This window comes from Kogia breviceps, chromosome 15, assembly GCF_026419965.1.
Source record: "Kogia breviceps isolate mKogBre1 chromosome 15, mKogBre1 haplotype 1, whole genome shotgun sequence".
Classification (NCBI taxonomy): domain Eukaryota; kingdom Metazoa; phylum Chordata; class Mammalia; order Artiodactyla; family Physeteridae; genus Kogia; species Kogia breviceps.
Window position 1 is genome coordinate 86982104 of NC_081324.1, and position 21591 is coordinate 87003694.

General features: G+C 47.1%; 1 protein-coding gene across 1 annotated transcript in view; it reads left to right on the plus strand.

The window, feature by feature from the left end:
- Window positions 1–21591, plus strand: part of GLT1D1 (glycosyltransferase 1 domain containing 1) — a 139710-nt gene that overhangs the window by 116928 nt on the left and 1191 nt on the right. The gene's annotated exons all lie outside the window — the stretch shown is intronic.

A 21591-nucleotide genomic window follows, 5' to 3' on the forward strand; every position in this document is an offset into this window, starting at 1 on the left:
AGGCTTCAGTAGTTGTGGCTCATGGGCTCTAGAGTGCAGGCTCAGTAGTTGTGGTGCATGGGCTTAGTGGCTCCGCGGCATGTGGGATCTTCCCAGACCAGGGATCGAACCCGTGTTCCCTGCATTGGCAACCGGATTCCTAACCACTGTGCCACCAGGGAAGCCCTAAGCAGTATTTTTCTGTTTTAAAATCTAACCCCTTAAATTAGCAATACATTTACATGGTATAAAAATGATATCCCTGTTCCCCTTCCTCCTTTCACCCCAAACAGGTCATTATTTCATTAATTAATTGTGTATTATTACAGAGCATCTTTATGCAAGCAGAAGCAAATACAAAATATATTCATACTTTCCCCACTTTTTCATAAAAATAGCTGTCTGCTATACATACTGTTCTGTAACTTGCTTTTTTTTCCCACTGAAATGTGTCTCTGTCTACATCATTACACATTTTTCTCTTTCCTTTTTTTTTTTTCCAGATGCACGGTGTTCGATTATATACTTTATTGGATAGTATAAAGTAATTCACCCAACCAGTTCCTCGTTGATAGACGTGTGGGCTGGTTTCAGTCTTGTCCTATCACCATTCAATCTTCTGCAATGCAGCAGTGAACACTCTTGTGTACATGTATTCCTGAATTTGCGCACATATGGGTGGGATATATTCACAGCGACAGAGTAGACGGGTCAAAGGTATGTGCATTTGTAATTTTGATGCACGCTGCCAAACTAATCCATATGGAGCTTGTATCAGTTTACGCTTTCGCCATCTACATAGGAGCGTCTGCTTTCCCTCAGCCTCACCAACACAGCGTGTTGCCATGCTTTGCGATTTGTTGCCAACCTGCTAGGTTAAAACATAATATCTCAATCTGCTTCTCATCTATACTTGTGATACTATGGAGTCAAGTTGAACCTTTCCCCATATGTTTGAGAGTAATTTTTTTTCCCTGTGAACTTTCTGTTCACAAATGGCATATTTTCAAGTCTCTAATGAAAGACCTGGTTTTCCCGTACCGCGTCTTTCATTAGAATACCTTTACCTCCCTGCAGTCTTGGGGGTTCCCCAAGACCACCCTCCAGTTCTTGATTCACTAGAAGAACTCCCAGAACTCATCAAAGCTGTTATACTCATGGTTACAGTTTATTGCAATGAGAGGGTACAGAATAGAATTAGCAGGTGGAAGATGTGTGTAAGGCAGGAGTACATCATGTGTAGCTGGCTTAGCTTAGAGGAGTAGTACTTCAACATGGGCTCTTCGGGGGACTCCTGGATGACCCAGTTGGAGACACCTAGAATCTGAGTAGGGGGAATCACTGGGTCAGGGCTATTGTATTAGTCAGGCTGGGTTAACTGATGTCAACAGTGGCTAATACGGTTTGTTTTCTGTTCCTGTAATAGTTCAGGGCATGGGTATAGTGGGCTTCCTTCCACATGGTGACTCAGGAACCCAGGTTCTTTCCGTCTTGTGGCTCTGCCCTCCTGTAGGGCTTCTTCATTAGGCTGGTGGATGGGGAGAGAGCCTATCCAGAGGCTTTCTACGGTCCAGACCTTAATTGGCAGGTATCATTTCCACCCACACTGCATTGACCAAATCTCAGGCATTTGCTTTATTCCACTGCAAGGGACACTGGGACATTCAGTTTAGCTGTGTTCCCAAGGGGAAAGGAAATTGGGTTTTGGTGAACCCTTAGCCTCATCTGCCACAGTCACTGAACTAAACGGCTTTATCTCCTGCTTTTTGCTCGCTGCTGGATAGGACTGAGTTCACGTAAGCTCGCTAGCATCAGAAGCAGGGCTGTGAGGTCAAGGAGGACCATGATACAGGAGGAAGGAAGGCACTTCAAAGGGGGACACAGCCAGGCAGCCAGGAGGGTTCCCTGATGGATTAGTAAATGCCGGCTCCCGAATCTTTCCTGGATCACCCGTTAGTGCCTTCCTTGCCATGCAAACGTTGCTGAGTATTTTTAGCAAGGCCAAAAGTTCCCTTAAGCACCATAATTATCTCCTTCGGAGATATCAGGAGAGTTTACGGTTAAAGCAGGAGTTGGCCTTCCGCCCGCATGATAATAAGGTACACTCTGGGCGGTGTTTATGGCTTCGGGACAGAACACTCCTGCAGCAGCCTTTACATATGAACTGGGGACTCACTTGTCCTTTGGGGAGCCCAAGAGGCATAATCTGTCATCAGTGGAGCAGGGCGAGTTCTTCTGACCCACACAGCTCCCACCTCAGGAGGGAAGAAAATCAATCAGCACTCCGTGGAAAAGCTTCCCTTGTTAGACCCAGCTCTGATGAGACCCCGGGGGTCTTGCCGGTCAGAAGGCAGCACACAGGCTGTGGCTTCCGTGGAAATGAGAAAAAAAAAAAAAAAAAGAAAGAAAGAAAGCTGAGATCATGTGCAAGAGAGCTTTCTCAGAAACTAAACTGGGGCCTGTCTGAAGAGAAATAGAACCTGGGCATGTGGATCCTCCGGGAGAGAAGTCATGTGTCGGAATAAGTGGCCTGGGAGAGAGGAGGTCGATTGTGAGGGTCAAGAGCGTACCGTCGGGGGTCAGATCCCCCAGATCTGAGGTCAGGCACCGCCAGTGACCAGCTCTGGGGCCGTGGGCAGGCCCTCTGTCGTTACCTCGTAGGTGTGAAGCGGAGCCTGTAAACTGAGTCCTCGACTGGCCAGCAGAGGCTGATTTTTCCCAGTCGCGAATGACCCTCGGATCTCAGAGGCTGGCAAAACCACTGAGGCTCATTTCAGGCTCACGTCGTGCGCCGATCGTGGTAGGAGGGCTCCCAGATGCGACGCTGCCGCTTTTGTGGCCGAAGAAAAAGAAAAAAGGCGAGGACTCTTCAACAACACGTAGAACGCCTTCTGCGAAGTAACGAAAGGCACGTCCGCTCACATCCCACTGGCTAAAGCAAGTCAGTGTTCGTGCTTTTGACGTCATGATTCTCCCACAGAGACTGGGCCTTAACGGAGGAACAGGGGTGACTATTTATTTTTCTTTGCGGTACGTGGGCCTCTCACTGTTGTGGCCTCTCCCGTTGCGGAGCACAGGCTCCGGACGCGCAGGCGCAGCGGCCACGGCTCAAGGGCCCAGCCGCTCCGCGGCACGTGGGATCCTCCCGGACCGGGGCGCGAACCCGTGTCCCCTGCATCGGCAGGCGGACTCTCAACCGCTGCGCCACCAGGGAAGGAAGCCCCCAAGAGAAGCGACTATTTTAAACAACTATACAACCTACCACAGATCCACAATTGTTCGTCCCAATGCTTCGGTGCTCAGTTGAGCTTCAAGGTTTAGAAATTTCCGAGTTTCTCACACACACACACACACACACACACACACACACACACACACACACACACTGTCTTTATTATCTATCAATCATCTATCTATTCTGTCTACCATCCATCCATCTATATATCTATAGCCATCCATCTTTACATATCTATCTATTTGCCTACCTATCTGTGTATACAGATATATACTCTCTAATATATAATATAGATATATAATACATAATATGGAATAATATGTTATGTAAAATATTTATATAGAGAGAATATACGTTATATGTTATATGACTATATACATATATACTTATATATTTACTACATACACCCTTTTTCTCTCTCCCCAATATAAATTAATATGCTCTCTATGTATGGCGTATACATTCCCTCTCTCTCTCCCTTTGTCTTTTTATTTATCTATACATAGAGAGAGAGAGTGTGTATATATAGAGAGAGACAGACAGACAGACAGAGGCAGAGAGAATGAGTGTCGTGTATATACAGTTAGTTAGGGGTGTATATATAGTAACATACCCGGTGTTGCCCACCCCTGGGCGAGCACCCCATAATAAGATTGTTAAATACTTACATGCCGCAAAACGCGTACAAGAGTTATATGTAAATGTGCTAAATAAGCACTTTACAGAGTTCCTCATTATTTGACCAGCACAGAATTTGGCTGCAAACCTATGAGAAACGTTTCTGGATTTTGAGATGTAGTTTTTGGATTTCGGAGTGGTGGGTGTCAGAGGATGAAGAGAACCCTTCGTACTCTCCCTGGCGCGGGGCAGGAACCGAGTCAATGTCGACGCTGTCCTGCGGTTTCAGGAATCGCACGTTGTAGCACATCCCTTTGGCAAAACCGACAACAGGAGATGGGAGGACTGAGGAGTGACGGTGACCATTCAGGAGACGCTTTATGGCCCCCGAACCAGGAGGAACTCAAGCCAATGGCTCCCCGTCCTTGGAGGAAGCAGGGACCCCAGGTTAAGAAGAGGATAAACTTCTGTTTGAGTCCCAGCCTCCTCATCTCTAAGTGCCTGACCTGGGACAGGTTACCTAACCTTCCTGAGCCCCATCGTGCCCATCTGTGCAATGGCCATTCTAAATTATTTTGTCTGAGGTTTTTGAGATGATACGAGAGGTCGTTTCCCTCGATGGCAAGTCATTGCTTTCATCAGCAGGGAGCACCTGGTGGAGAAAAACTATAACCTTTGGGGGAAAGCATGATATGCCCAGGGGACAGTCAGGAAAGGAAATCATTGTAGGGAACATTCTTAAGGTTACAGTCAGAGAAGGCAAACTCCTCATTTGACTGACAGGCTCAGAGGGGTAAAGTGACTTGCCTGAGGTCACACAGGAAATCCTTCATACAGCCTGCCTTGGGGCTTCTATCTTCTGATATCTATTTTGTTTCTGAAATACAGAAACATATCCCTTTATTTTTCGAATACAGAAGCAAATAGTCCCAAGTTTCTTAGTATCAGCAACCAGTGTCGGTGTGGATTCAGGCAGAATGGAAAGCGATCTGATAAGTACAATAGGTTGTGAACGTATTTAAAAATCCGTGGTCAAGTGCAAGTCATACCCGTGAGAGCCAGGGCCCTAAAAGTTTCCTGCAAGACAGAGATGGCAAATTCATGTTCTGAAACACAAGCAGATCTGGAGTACTCAGCAAGCGTGCACTCTCCAAGCCCTGGGTTAAAATTTAGAAATGACTGTCCCTAAGTATTCTTTCCCTTTGAGATGTCACCACAACTGAAGGCTGCTGAAAACTATTCAGAAAGAAGTTGTGCCATGTCTGCCTGGGGTGCCGTCTGGGTGGGGAAATCTACAGACTGTGACAGGTGTCAGGAGACAAGTATATACAGGTATAAACTGTGGCAACTGGATACACCAAATGAAATCATGCCAAGAAATATTTTTGGCTGCTCAGTCTTTGGACTTCATTATTCCTCCATTAAAAAAAAAAAAGCAGGGACCCCCCCCCCCCCGGTGGCACAGTGGTTAAGAATCCGCCTGCCAATGCCAGGGGACACGGGTTCGAGCCCTGGTCTGGGAAGATCCCACATGCCACAGAGCAACTAAGCCCGTTCGTCACAACTACTGAGCCTGCTCTCTAGAGCCCGCGAGCCACAACTACTGAGCCTGCATGCCACAACTACTGAAGCCTGTGTGCCTATAGCCCATGCTCCATGACAAGAAAAGCCACTGAAATGAGAAGCCCGCACACCGCAACGAAGAGTAGCCCTCGCTCGCCGCAACTAGAGAAAGCCCGTGCACAGTAACAAAGATCCAACACAGCCACAAATAAAAGTAATTAATAATTTTTTTTAAAAAGCAGCCCAAATTAGTTTCTGCTGCTTACACTAAAGAACTCTGAAAAAAATGGAGTCAAAACCATTCTTTTAAAAAATTTTCATCTCATCTCATTCATTCTGTTAATTTTTTAAAAATTGTGATAAAATATACATAGCATAATATTTATTATTTAAGCATTCATAAGTGCTCAACTTCACGCACTCTCTATACCCAAAACGTTTCATCGTTCCCAACAAAAACTCTGAACCCATTAAACAATAACTCTCCACTCCTCCCCCTGCATCCCCAGTAACTTTTATTCTACTTTCTGTCTCTATGGATTTGCCTATTCTAGGTACCTTGTGTAAGTGGAATGATACAATGTTTGTCCTTCTGTATCTGGCTTATTCTACCAAGCGTAATGTTCTCAAGGCCCCCCTATGTCGTAGCATGATATCAAATTTTCATTCCTTTTTTGTTTTGTTTGTTTGTTTTTGTTTTTTGCCCATGCCACTTGGCTTGCAGGATCTTAGTTCCCCAGCCAGGTATTGAACCTGGGCCTTCAGCAGTGAAAGTACCAAGTCCTAACCACTGGACCGCCAGGGAATGACCCTTCATTCCTTTTCATGTCTGAATAATATTCTGTTGTAGATAGACATCATATTTGTTTATCCACTCATCTCTTGATGGACACTTGGGTTGTTTCTGCCTTTTGAGTATTGTGAATAATGCTTCTAGGAACGTGGGTATATAAATAACTGAGTCTCTGCTTTCAATCTTCAAAATCATTCTTGCTGATCCCTTACATAGGCACCATGCTGGAAAACTTCATCTGTCTCTCTCTCTCTCTCCTTCTCCCCTTCCCTCCCCCCTCTCTCTTTCTCTCTCTCTCTCTCTGTGGGAAAAACAGCACACACAGCTTCTTATTTCTCTCACTGAACAAGTGTTGATGAATCTGAATTTAATTGTCTCTACTTTACTTTGGGGTTCTTCTAAATCATTAGTTTTTCAGCAAAGCTCTTTCATTATTTCCAGAACATTATACGCTCATTTGTAACTAGGGACCTCAGCAAAGCCATTCCCTCCCTTCCTGCTTCCTTCCCCATCCCCTGTGAAAACTTACCAGTCCTGTGCGCCACCTCTCCAAGGCTTGCAAAGTAATAACAGCCAATCTTACTGAATCATGTCAAAAATAATGGATTAACATCACTCTTCCCTGGGAACACATTTGCATCTGCTTAGGACCTAAAGCATCTTAACTTAAAGCAATGTCAACTGCAGGAATTTCTGGCATCCAGCTACCTAGATGGTGGGGAGGATAATTTGAGCTTGAGGACTTTTCTAGGTTAGGAAGCCCCCTCATCACAGCAGCTGACCATCAATCTGGCTGTCAGCTTTGCACAAAGAAAGATGTGAGTCAGCCCCCAAAGCCGCCCCCGCCCGCAGCCCTGGCTAGCTGCTTGCATCTGCTTTGCCAGGGAACCCTGTGGATCCTGAGAGAGAGGCTATTTTTCACAGCCCCTCTCTCCCCCTAACAGCCAGAAAATCCACTCAAAGGTCATTTTCGTTTTTGAGAGATGTGACATTTTTTCAGTCAGTTAATGACAAACTGGGTAATTGAAGTGTGTTGGTCTGTGATGATACTCAGATCAGGGGAAGACATATGGCTCATATTTGAACTTCAGACTTTGGGTGAAAGAGTAGAAATCTGCTTCTACACACACACACACACACACACACACACACACACACACTCTCTCTCTCTCTCTCTTTCTCTCTCTCTCTCTCTCTCTCTCTCTCTCTCTCTCTCTCTCTCTCTCTCTCTCTCCCCCCCCCCCCCAGCTGGTCTCCACAAGTCACAGCTGGTAGCACATGGGTGCCAGCTTGTCCTTTCAGGTGGGTGTTTTGAAGTTTGTTTTAAGTTTTCTTTGTACCTTGTCTGGAGACCAGCACCTTCCAGAAGCACCGCCTGTATTCTTCACCTGTAAGGGGGGTGGAGGGGGCATGGGAAGTGCCTCTTTCTCCCAGCGGTTCCGTGCTCGGTCACCCCTCGCCAGCCCGCGCTGCACACGACACTCAGAGCCATCTCGGGCACGTTGCCTACAAGATCCTGGCCCACCTAAGAGCTTCGCGTTGCTCCGAGAAGCAAAACCTGCTTCCTGTATCACAGCCACCGCGGGCCCCGCCGTATGATCCGGCCCATGACTCCAGTCTCATCCCCTGGCACTGGGCACTCAGGGTCCTCCCCGCCCCCTCAGCCCCTCTGGCCCTCCTCCTGTCCCTCAGGCATGCTGCCCCCTGGCCCCTGTGGTCCTCTCTCCCGTGATAACCAGCCCCCTGCCCTGTGCTCAGAAGGCTGGCGCCAGGCTCACATCCCGTACACAGACCTCGTGGCCCACCTTCTCCAAAGAGCCATCTACCCAGGACTTCACTGTATCACCAGGTTTATCATCTTCACGGCACGTGTCAGGGTCTGAAATGACCCCGTCCATTTACTGCTTTCCTCGCTGCCTCTTAGCCCCCATGTCCACCCCTTACAACGACCGAGAGCTCTGGGCGGGACCCCACGCCACCAACGCGGCCAGGCCAGCAGAGGGCGCTCGAAGGAGACGTGGAAAATGAATGAATCCTTGCACACCTGTAATTGTATAATGTTGTACATCGACTATACTTCAGTTTAAAAAAAAGTCGTTTATTAGTTGAAACCTCAACATTGACTTGAGCAAAAGATTAAGAATGAATAGAACGGTGAGTACGAATACGAACAAAAGGAATGAATGGATGGATAAGCACCTGTGGAGCTGCCAGAAAAGTAAGGGACATAAGCTCTTAGCACCGGGGCTGGGCGTGCAGTTGGTGCCACACTAATGTTATGTGTCATTATTTCAGTTGAGAAGTTTCATTGGAAGGTAGAGCTCACATCTGGGCCACAGTTCAACTTGGTGCGGGTTTCGGAATGTTTTTTAAAACTGAGCCACTCAAAATGTTGGCGGGTTTATGGGCTTCCCTGGTGGCGCAGCAGTGATGTAGCTGGTACTACTGTGGTTTTCAAGGTCCTGTACTGTAAGATTAAAAATGTTTTCTTTGGGCTTCCCTGGTGGCGCAGCGGTTGAGAGTCCGCCTGCCGATGCAGGGGACGCGGGTTCGTGCCCCGGTCCGGGAGGATCCCACGTGCCGCGGAGCGGCTGGGCCCGTGAGCCGTGGCCGCTGAGCCTGCGCGTCCGGAGCCTGTGCTCCGCAACGGGAGAGGCCACAACAGTGAGAGGCCCGCGTACCGCAAAAAACAAACAAACCAAATAAACAAAAAAGCTAGGTGCCCTGAATGAGCCTGCCACTGAGAATCCGGCTGTTTCCTTAGAGTGAACAGCAAGATCGCCTAGAAGTTGAAGATTTCGGTCTCTCGTGTGGATAAGAGTTAAAAGTATGCGCGCTAGTGCCTGTTTAGCATGTCTGCTGTCAGAGCTAGCTTTACACAGAGAAACCTTCCCCTCCAAAAAAAAAAACGATGCCAAAACGGGGTCTCTTTTCATCTTGAAGAACAACAGCTTAATGCCTCAGCCATTTAGAAACCAAAACACTGGTTTGTTTATTAATGAAATGTTTCATGCTCTTTGGAGCCTTTGAGGGGAGAAAAGACAAACGCTCAGGCCGATCTATAAATCACGTTAAGCAATTTCTATTCCTTTCCAAGGAAACTTTTTTCACCCTCTGTGTGTTATATTATCTGTGTGAAACAGACACTGGCAGACGGAAAAAATGACAGGACACTTTCAGCAAATTTAATGAAGTAGCTCCAAATATTGTATCAAAATAAATGAAGTGAAGAATGCGAGAGCTATTCCTGTGTCTCTTTTCGCAACAATAACCATTGTGTGAAGCGCGCACCAGAGGCCATTCAGATGGATAGCTGAGTGTAAAGGTGCCACTGTGATGTATTACATACCAGGAGACAATAGGCAGCTTCAATTGCTGTATCTCATTTCAGTAATTCTTTGCCTCCAGGAACTGGGAAGAAATAGGAGGGGAGGGGAGAATGAGAATTACAGCCCCTTCGAGCCCAAGTTTTTGCTGTAGATTCCATCATATAGCCCAGATGGGTTCTTGGTATTTGGGGATTCTTTTGGGGGGGGGTTTAGTTTTTTACTGAAGTATAGTTGATTACAATGTTGTGTTAATTTCTGCTGTACAGCATAGCGACTCTTACACATATATATTCTTTTTCATATTCTTTTCCATGATGGTTTATCACAGGGTATTGAATAGCGTTCCCTGTGCTCTACAGTAGGACCTTGTTGTTTATCCATCCTGTATATACTAGTTTGCATCCGCTGACCCCAACCTCCCAATCCTTCCCTCCCCCACCCCACCCCTCCTTGGCCACCACAAGTCTGTTCTCTATGTGTGTGAGTCTGTTTCTGTTTCATAGGTAAGTTCACTTGTGTCGTATTTTAGATGCCACATATGATATTTGTCTTTGTCTGACTTACTTCGCTTGGTCTGATCATCTCTGGATCCGTTCATGTTACTGCATGGGTTCTTGGGTGTTAACTCTTCTGGATCTATTGGTGGGACCCCTTCTGTCTTCTGAGGGAACATTGCTCAGAAATGAGCGGCTCCCATCGGGGCGGACCTTTGCCATCTTTTGATTGTGCGACACCCGTGATCCCTTTGGGGAAGCCCTCACTGCTCTCTGCTGTAGAAGCTGCAAGGGTAAGATTCTGTCTCTGACGGCGAGGGGTCAGCACGTGGCCTGCGCTTGGCCGACCTGATTCTTTCTCCAAGATTCTGATCCTTGAGTGACAGGTACAGGGAGGGAGGGGATATAGGAGGTCACACCTGTGGCCGGGACATTAAGTGGCTTTTGTCACCTCTGCCGTGGTTTCCAGTATCTGGGTCTCTGTGGTCCCCTCGGTTCCTGCTTATCCCCCACGTTTTTTATCCCTGTCTCTGGTATCTTTCCAATAATGGGTCAATGTCCACTGCTTGCCACCAAGAAAACTGACCATCTTAAATAAGCTTCTTAGAAGCAAATGCCATTTTTTTTTGCCACAGGGAAAGAGAGGTGGGGTATTTTTAAAACATCCTGGGGCTGAAGATAAGAAGACAATATGCCAAACACTCATTAAACTCTTGCTGTGTGCTAAGTAGTTTGTATCTGTTAACTCAGTGCTCACAATTATATTTTAAGGGAGTTCACTATTATTTCCCTTTTACAGATTAGAAAATGAAAGGTGAGAGATGGTCAATTACTTAAGTGCATCAGAGTCAAAAGTGGAAGGGCCCGAAGTTGAACCCAGGGAGTCGGGGTCTAGTTCTTGCCTTTTAAGGATATTCCATTGCCTCTCTTGGACGGTAAAACAGCCCACACTCAAGATAATGCCAAACAGTGAGGCAGGTCGGGAAAGCCACTTGCTGTGGTCACAAGAATAGTGACTTATTTGGTGGACAAGGTTTATTTGGACGGTCCTGTGGGTTCTCTCTGCATCCTCTCCAAACAAGGTACCTGAGAGCAATTTCCCATCACTGGTGCCAGTTGTATCACATCATTTAGATAGCACAGTAGGCTAGAAATATTATTCATTTGGATATAATGGAGGCGGTATTTGCTGCTTTGGGCAATTATCTGGCAGCTGTGTGCCCTCTGTATAGGTCCTGGCTAAGCTTCCTCTACCTGGTCCCTCTCAAACCTCGTAGAATTAACATTCCTCTATCCAAGGACATCATTATGTAGTCGCATCAAGGCTTTGCACACATGTTACTTTGTCATTTTCATACCGTCCGTGGACAGACAGCATAGCAAAAATGCCTAAAATTTTGCTCAAAATGGCATGTGAGAGGTAGGAGCTCTGGTTACTGAGAGTCATGTTTGAAATCAGGAAAGGTGGTTTTGGGGTAGTTTCACAGTAGCACAGCTGGGGACGCAAGAGGCTTGGTAAGCATTCCTTGGGGCTTCGTACAATGCTGGCAGACCACTGCCACCATCTCTCTTGGGGAAGGAGGAGCCTTTACTGATGATCACCCGGCCCAGACCTCTGGACTCTCCGTGAATAAAGATTTATCCTTTGTGTTGACTGCAGAATTCGCAGCTTGTGTAAGATTTATGCGTCAAATTACTCCTTGCTCCTCCCACCGCAAGCCTCTGTTCTTCATGGGATCACTTAAGCTTTACCTGGCTACCTTTTCTCCAGGTGTGGCTTTTCTGGCTTGGCCAACCTCCCTCTAATCTTGCAGATTTGGAAATACAACCCAGTTACTCTCAGTGTCTCCCAGTTACTGTCCAGGTCTTGCATCTAGAGGAGCACATATTTTTATTCTTCTTTATCCTCCACTGGGTTGATGGCACCGTGGACACAGGTCTCCTTATGACTCCCGTGTGCTAATGGCCAAGCTGAGTGAGTTCTGGGCTCAGCCGTGGTGTCGTCAATGCATGATCGCCGGCGCAGCCCGGTTAACAGATTGAGAAGCTGCAGTGAATAGGGTAACGTTTCACAGAGGACATTTCATCTGCAGATATAAATCACAAGGAACATGCACTGTGTTCAGCTAAGGTGAATTCAACTGAATCACGGAGAAGTTAGGGTCTCACTGGGACAGCTGAATGCCTTGAAAACAAAAGTAGAAAATGAAGGAATTAAAGTGAGTCTTTTTTTTTTTAACGATTTTTTTTTGATGTGGACCATTTTTAAAGTCTTTATTGAATTTGTTACAATATTGTTTATGTTGTATGTTTTTTTGGTTTTTTGGCCGTGAGGCATGTGGGATCTTAGCTCTTAACCCACACCCCCTGCAATGGAAGGTCAAGTCTTAACCACTGGACCACCAGGGAGGTCCCCTAAAGTGAGGCTTATCTGTAGCAGACATACACAGATGTAAGTTGAGATTGTCACCTTGAGTTGCTGTGTCTATGTGTGTACATACATGCCACATGTATCTATGGAACAGGGATTAAGAAGGCAGGCTCTGGAGGTAGCCTGTCTAATTTCACATCCTGGATGTGCTACTTATGAGATGTGCGATCTTGGGCAAGTACCAAGGAACTCAGAATTTGAGCCCAGGCATTCTGACCCCAAGTCCAGGCCTTAAGCCACCATGCTACACTGCTTCTCTAGCATAAATAATAAGTCAAGGAGACAAAACAAATATCCTTCTCACTCCACCTTTTGTCCTCTGATTCTTTCCAGAGTCAAACAGAGTTACTAGTTTCTTATTTTTTAAGATTAATTATTGTTTTTATTTTTTACTTGAAATATAGTTTCAGGTGTACTGTACAATGATTTAATACTTGCATAATTATGAAATGATCACCACAATGTCTAGTAACCATCTGTCCCCGTACAAAGTTATTGCAATATTATTGACCGTATTCCTTAGGCTGTATATTACATCCCCATGACTTACTTAATATATGAATACAGGTTTGTACCCCTTAATCCCCTTCACCTATTTTGCCCCCCACACTCTCCCCTCTGGCAACCACCTCTTTTTTCTCTGTTTCTATGCATCTGTTTTTTGTTTTGCTTTTTAGATTCCACATGTAAGTGAGATTGTGGTATTTGTCTTTCTCTGACTCATTTCACTCAGCATCATACCCTCTAGATTCATCTACGTTTTCACAAATGGCAATATTTCAGTCTTTTTTATGGCTGAGTAATATTCCACTGTGTATATATAGTGTTTGTTTTTGTATATGGTGTGAGGAAGCAGTCCAGTTTGATTCTTTTGCATATAGCTATCCATTTTCCCCAACACCATTTATTAAAGAGGTTGTCCTTTTTCCACTGTATATTCTTGCCTCCTTTGACATAGATTAATTGACTATATAGGTGTGGGTTTAGTTACTGGTTTCTTATGTATTGCTCCAGTAATAATAGATTTTGATTAAGCGCGACCTAGTCCTAGTCCTTATATCTGCACGTTTGACTTAATGATAGAACACAGAGTGTTCCGTATTATATAAAGACATCCTTCATTCCTTTTAGTATGCTTTACATAAACTCCGCGGCATAGAGCTGTCCCTGGTGTGAGACATGGTGTGGGCAGTCCTGCTAGAGTTGACATCATGCTGGTGAACAGGGGGGTGGGCAGCTCAGCCAACACCCAGATTGACTTTTCCAGAGCCACCCACAGTGACAACACCCCCTTGATGGCTGTGGCGGCACTGTGGCCATCGTCTTCCCCAGAGACACCTATTTCGATGATGATAGAAGGGGGTTGCTGGGATCCTGTGGCGACTTCATACGTCCAGGGAAGACCCCACGGACCCTCTATAACCATGGAAACTATAGAATCCTATGTGGCAACAGGAAGCCACACTGACTCTGGAGACTAAAGAATCATCATGGCCTTACCAACATGTATCAGTTAGCTATTGCTGTGTAACATCAAAGCACAAAAATCCAGTTGCTTAAATTAATAAATATTTCTTTAGTTCCTGAGCCTGTGCATTGGCTGGACATTTCTTCTGATCTTGGTTAGGCTTCCTGATGTTCCTATGTCAGTTGGTGAGTTGACTGTTAGATCGATTTTGCTGATTTTGGCTGGACTCTCGGGTGTCTGGGGCCTTGACAGGACGACTGGATTTCCTTTACTGCTCTACATGACTCATTCTCTGGCAGGCTACCCCAGGCTTGTTGACAGGGAGGCAGCAAGCTCTAAAGAGTGAGGAGGAACAGGCCTCTTGAGACCTAGGTGTGGAAAAGGCACAGTGTCACTTCCACCATACTTTGTGGGCTAAAGCAAGTGACAAGACTAGCTCAAATCCAAAGGGTGGGGAAATACACTCTACCTCTTAATAGGAGGCACCTCAAAGTCATGTTGAAGATGGTGTGAAACACAGGGAAAAGAATTGGAGCCCCTTTTTGCAGTCAGTGCATCACACCAGTAGAGAATACTGTCCCAGAAGCTTGGAGACACTTATGGGTTGAGAAAAGGCCTTGGAAGCCTGTATTGACCCCTTGGGACCTGAGAGCTGGTTATAACCCAGAGACCCAGAGGAGCCCCATGGACTCTGTAGCCAGTTCCCTGTTTATGGACATTTAGATTGTTTCCAGGGTTCTGTCATTACAAAGAGCTCTGTAAGAAATATCCTTAGGCCTACATCTGTCTTTGGGCAAATGTGCAGGTCCAGTTGTGGGATAAATCACCTAGTGTACTTTGGAGAGAGACTCTTTCTTTTCACGGGGAGTGCTTGGCGAGGTATCTAAATAACTCCACACAGGCTCCATGCAAGAAGGGATCTCCTTGAAACCTGCTCCTAGAGGCTGATTCATCATCAGGGGCACCAGTGTCTGGGACCAGCGGCCATCCTCTGCACCCAACCTCTACTCATCACCCCCCCCCCCCAGCATTCAGCATTGGTCTTCTCGACAGCATATTCTACTGAGTGCTTCTCCCCAGGATCCCTTTGCAGGGTACGCTGAGCCAAGGGCTGCATTAAATCAGATCTCTGTTGAATGGCTCAGTAACGCAGAGCATCCCGAATCCAGTGCTGCAAGCCAGGGCTGTTGTTTAAGGAGAGCGTTCTTTGCCCATCTCTGACCTCAGGAACCCAGCCAGCACCTGCAGGTGAAAGCCAAATGCTAAGAGGAACGCTATTGACCAGCACTGGAAGGGGAAAGGACCACAGAGTCTTCAAATGCTTATTAATGGCTAGAAAAAGGACTGACGCTGGCATTTCTGGCATGACGATAAAAGGGCAGAGAGCGAAGTTAAAGGACTGGAATAAAGAATCTCAGTATTGAGCGGGCTGGTTCCCAAGCCTGGCTATACCTCAGAGTCAACTGGGGAAGCTTTTAAAAATACAAACTCCTAGGCCCTGCCCGAGCCCTACCAACTCAAAACTTCTTGGGGCGGGGGTCGGGGGAGGATCTTTCAAGACGTATTCTGTAAAAGCTCTCCAAGTGGATTTTAGGAACTGCTGACGGGGTCCAGTGCTGAAATCCACTCCTCATCACCCGTGAAAGATGAACCCAGTGATATTTACAACCATGATTCAGTTCTGTTTATGGGGACTGACTGTTACCAGGCAAAGGGCATGATTTCATCATGTCTCCTCCCAACTCTCTCTAGACGTACAATTATTAGTCCCATTTCACAGGTAAAACAATTGAGGATTAGAGGGAGGGACTGAACAAAGGCACACAGCTGGGGAGTGGCCGAGCACAGATTCAAATCAGAGACCGTCTGATCCCGCAGCCTCTGCTCTCTTTATCCTGAACTGCTTCTTCTGTAAAACGGGGTTAGCAGGGACCCTCACCCATGATCCCAAAGCTTCTGCTCTCAACCCATGGACTTCACTACAGCACTAAGGAGTAGGCTTTTGCCCATTGAAGATAATGCCCACAGACTTTTCTAAGAGCCTCGATGTGTTCTAGGTCTCCCTGTCTCTGGGGAACACAATAAAAAGAGAATTTATATATAGTTTTTATATACATATATACGAAGTGTGTGTATGTGTATACACAGAGATGTGTGTACAGGCATGTGTATAGAGGCATATGTATGTATGTGCATAAACGTTTATGTATCTATATATGGACATGTCTGCATGTGTATATGTATGTATACACATGCATAAAGGTATATGTGTTTATATACGTATATATGTGCGTATGTGCATGTATGTCTGTTTATCATCTCCACACATATCCAGCCAAGGAGACTGGAATCCACGGGCCTTCTTTGCACCACCTCTGGGAGAGCGTGTAAAATGGGCTCTAGGGCCTGTGGCACAGCTCACAGAATTGTCCCCAGAATTCATTGTCCCCAGAATCCATTCTTCTTGTCTTCCTTTTAATAAAAGGATTCCCCGCCCTTGACCCTGGCACAGGGCAGCCCAGGTGGAGACATTTCCCAGCATCCCTTGCAGCTACGGGTAGACCCATGACAAGTTCAGGCTAACCGGATGTGAGTGGAAGACAGATGAGCAAAGTCAGGGTCACAGCTTTCCGCAAGGAGATTGGTCACTCTCTCCTGCTTTTCATTTCTCCCTTTTCTCCCCATGGGCTGGAATGAGGACACTGTGTGGGTGACACAGCACTGAGTGGTTCTCAACCAGAAGCACTTTTGCCCGCGCCCACCATCGGGCACCTGGAAATATTTGGAGACGCTTTCCACTGCCACACGGGGGAGGGGTGCCTCCTGACACCGTGTGGGTAGAGACCAGGGGTTCTGTAAAACATCCTATGATACACAGGATCGCCCCCTCCCCCAAATAAAGAATCATCCAGCATCAAAATGTCGGTTGCGCGGAGGTTGAGGAAGGATGTAATAAATGTCTCTATTTCCTTTTTCCTACAAGCTTAGCTTGTACCACAATAGGAGACTTTATTAAAACATAGGGCACCAGAGATCCCCAAATGATTGTGACTTAGATGCCATACTGGGAGACCAGAAATGCCCTTTTATTATCAGGAAGCATAATAGAAAGACCAGTTTTTAACGATAAGATGTTTGACGGCAGGCAAGAGACTGATGCTCTCATTGATACAAGCAAAATATAATTTCCGGGAAGACCACGGGGAGCTCTCAGAATCACGGGGGAGACTGGAAAGAGGCAGGGAGCAGGGTAGCTTTAGAGACTGGGAAGCAGAAACCACAAAAACGGTTCCAAGCAGGAACAAACTGGATGAGTAACTCCTGATGGGCTGGATGTATTTCATTTGCTTCTTCTGTCCTCGGGTCACTTGTTTGAGAGTTAACGGCCCTCGAGAGCATCTAACTGGTTAGCCAAGCTTAGACCCTGAGCCCACCTGCTGGCTGGGCACCCAGTACGGATCTGAAGGCCGTGATTCAGGGACTCTCCAGGTGACCTCTGACTTTGGTGACAGAAGATCAGCCAGCTGCCTGCACTCTCCCACCAAGCACGCACACAACAGAATAAGGTAATCGCAAAGGAATTTGGAGTGACAATAGGAGATGGGGTTGGATGCTCTTGTAGCCCTAACCAGCGATGTATATTGGGAAGTCAGGAGGGGAGAGTCAACCTCTGGCTTTGCCACTGTGACACTTAGAAAATTCCTTTGATATTCTGGGGGCCTGATGATCAAGACTAGAATCTCGTATGATGCACATCCTCCAACTCAAAGTTACTCAGATCCACTCAAACAGGCGTAGAAGATGATTAATAGCTGCTGGTAATAGATTACCCTCATTGCCAAGATCTATATATCGACACATACAGCTCAGGCCATTTTTCTGTGCAATTACACATCCCCCCCAAAAGGGAAGATTTTGATTTTGCACGTATTGATCTGTCTCAGTGGTTTGAGGGGCATCAAGACTGACTTGGGAATTATCTTCAGAGCCTTCATAGACTTGAAAGCATCTCAGAAGTTGGGAGGAGACAGGGCACGGTCTGCTGTTCTGTGAATAACCCGTCTAGCCATAGAGACAGAGCACGGTCTGCCGTGCTGTGAATAACCCGTCTAGCCATAGAGACAGAGCACGGTCTGCCGTGCTGTGAATAACCCGTCTAGCCATAGAAAGGCAGTGAGGGAGTCTCAGCGTCCGATTCATCCCACTTGAAATCACCCGAGTTTGAACCACAGGCGCTCTTGTGTCTGGTGAGTGGGGAGCAGGGCCAGGAGTGGGCAGCCTGACCTGCTTAGTCCATCCCCTTCAGGGCCTTACCCCTAACCTCAGAGCAGCTAATCTTCCGTCTCTGCGGAGGTGCTCTACGAGTGAATAAGCCGTGGGGACCCTTGGTTGATATCGGTTGATCTTTCCTGCTGTCTGTCCATTCCCCTTTCTTATGGAAATCAGAAAGCTCCCCTACACTTCCCATGAGGACTATCCTTCCTTCAACCTCAGCCGTGTGATTTGAAGGGGGATGATTCTACCCCCCTGCTGAGGAGGTGGGTAGAGGATGGATGTCTGCCCCATCAAAGATTTCCATTATCCCCCCAGTAATAAGGTGACTGGTTTGAGAATGGGCACCCTAACTCAAGTCAGATCAGTGACTCCAGTTCTGGATTTTTCTTGGAGCCATTGGGAAAGATATGAGCCCTTTCCTTAGTGGTTGTCTGAGCTGTTGGATGTAAGCCAATCAATGTGGGGAAGGCATTTTTGTTGCCACTTGGAGAGAGCCTCCCTGAGAAGGCTGGAGTGGCCGGTCTCCAAGATGGCCCCCCTGTGCTTCTTAGCTCCTGCTCTTAAGGGCCTTGTGTGGTTCCCTCCCAAACTGAGCAGGACGAGTCTGTGTTACCCACAGAATAGTGGAAATGATGACATGTGACTTCCAGAGTTGGGTCCTAAAGACACTATGGCTTCTTTCTTGCTGTCTCTTGGGTCCCTGGTTCTGGAAGCAGCTGCTGCCATGTTGGGAGGTCACTCAAGCAGCCATGAACAGAGTTCTATGCTCAAAGCGTCCTAACAGCGAGAGCTAACTTTGCAGAAGCACATCACCCGGCCCCAGTCGAACCGTCAGGTGCCTGCAGCCCCAGCTGGGAGATCCTGAGCCAGAACCACCCAGAAATGCCGTTCCCAGACTTTTGGTCCTCAGCAAGTGTGATGAGTGAAAAATGTTCATTGTCTTAAGCTGCTAAGTTTTGGGGCGATTCGTTCTGCAGCAAGGAATAACAGACACACACTGTCAGCCTGGGCTGTGTCTAATCTCACAGCCCTGAGAGTTGCGGACTTTTTCTAACGCATCTTGACAGCACCACTCTCCCAAATGGGACTGTCCCGAAGATGAACCTTGTGCCACATCCGGTTCTCATTAAAACCCTTTCTTCTTGGCACCGCCGTTTGGGTTCTGTCTGGTTCCGTGACGGAGTCAGTTCTGCGGTCCTGGAGACATCACTGAGGCATTCTTTAGGCCACAGACTCATTATTTATGCTTTCTCTCCTCTCTCTCTCTCTCTCTCTCTCTCTCTCTCTTTCTCTTTCTCTCTCTCTCTCTCTCTCTCTCTCTCTCTCTCTCTCTCTCTCTCTCTCTCTCTCTCTCCCAACCACAGTTATTTTCAAACACCTTAAGGAGAGCGCTGAGTTTTGCACATTCCTCGAGGCTTTTTAAGACTGGGACGATTGAGATTTTGTTGATTTATCCATGGAGGAAAATACAATTAGGGAAGTCTTCTCAGTTGTAGGTGCCTGAGCTCTGCTCCAGGGACCCTCCGGTTTCTGTGCCTCTCCTCCCTGTGGTAAATGGTAGGCGACAGGCATGTCCGGGTGAATGGCCCTTGGGAACACAGAGAGCAGCGAGAACGGCCTGGTGTGGCATCGGAGCCTCCCACGGCTGCCAGGGGGAGGGACGGCTGGGGAGGGTGACCAGGAAGGTGCCCCCTCAGGACAGAGGGGAGTAGTGGAAATGGATGGTTCCCTTTGGGGCAATGAAGATTTTGAAAACTTTGAAATATCAGTGGGATATTAAGTTTAACCTGGTGACTTGGTAGATATTCTTGGGTTTACAGCTTCCTAAGATGATGGGAAAAAAGAAGGGGCAAAAGAAAAACAAGGGTCTCATCTTCTAGGACCTACCTCTATCTACTAGGAAACTGTAAAACCCCACTTCCCTTGGGGTCCGTTTCTCTCCTGGGGCGTAGCACTCCCTCACTGTTCTAAGGCTGAAAAACCCTGATCTGTTTTGGTAGATGGGCACAAGATTCAAATAGGTGGCTGGTTGGAGACAATGACCTTCAGTAATCCCAGCTCTCCATAGATCTAAGGCTAGAGCAGTCAAGGGACAAAAGAGAGGTAGTGCCAAGCTGATGGCCAGAGGGGATGCCACCTAGCAGGGTCCCCAAGGATCCTCCATGACCAATTCAAGATGGCCGCCTTCACTGAGGGCTACTGATGTCTGAACGACTCTTTCTGCATCCACGACACTTACTGTCTTTACTCTGAGATTCTTTGCTGTGAAACTGCCAAGGATAGGGCTTCCGGAGGCCACCGTATGGAAGAGCTTTCCCTGAGCCTCAAGTCAAACAGGCAAATACGAAGCCCAGAGTAAGAGAGGGGAAGAGATAGAACCCTGGGTCCAACCATTCCTGAAGCCAGCCCCACCTCCGCTTGTTCAGTCCTATGGAGCAATAAATTCTGTCCACCTCCCCTATTCTTTTTCCTGAAGTCCAGTTACAAAACAATTTTTAAAATCACTTGCAATGCAAACATCAGGATAGGACTTTTCCCCTCCTAAGGGGACTACTTCCTCCCTGGAGTGGGTAGAATTGTCTCCCTCAAAAGATGTGTTGAAATCCTAACCCTCAGAACCTGTGACTGTGGCCTTATTTGGAAAGAGGATCTTTGGAAAGAGACAAGGGATTCCAAATATTGCCAGCAACCAAAAGAAGCCAGGGAAGAAGGACAGGACAGATTCTCTCCTTCACAGCCGAGGGAGGAACCAGTTCTATGAACGCCTTGATTTTGGACTTCTGGCCTCCAGAACGGGGAGAGAATATGTTCCTGTTGTTTTAAGCCCCCTAGTTTGTGATATACCTCCCAAAAGACATGTAGCCTTTTAAAAAAAAATCTATTTATCTATCTATTTATTTATTTATGGCTGCGTTGGGTCTTCGTTGCTGCACGTGGGTTTTCCCTAGTTGTGGCGAGCGGAGGCTACTCCTTGTTGCGGTGCGCGGACTTCTCGTTGCGGTGCCTTCTCTTGTTGCATAGCACGGGCTCTAGGCGCGCGGGCTTCAGTAGTTGTGGCACACGGGCTCAGTAGTTGTGGCGTGTGGGCTCAGTAGTTGTGGCGCACGGGCTTCGTTGCTCCGCGGCATGTGGGATCTTCCCGGACCAGGGATCGAACCCGTGTCCCCTGCGTTGGCAAGCGGATTCTCAACCACTGCGCCACCAGGGAAGCCCTGAGACACGTAGCCTTAGCACTCTTCAATCCTCCTATCTACAGGAGGCTAGATTCACAGATGAGCATCCCCCCCCCATCATGTGATACACACGTCAGCTGGGGCCAGATGTAGGCAAAATGTACGGTAGAGAACTTAACCGGAAGGCTTTTGGGGCCAGTCAGGGGTCAAAGTTGCATCTGGATCTCTGGCCA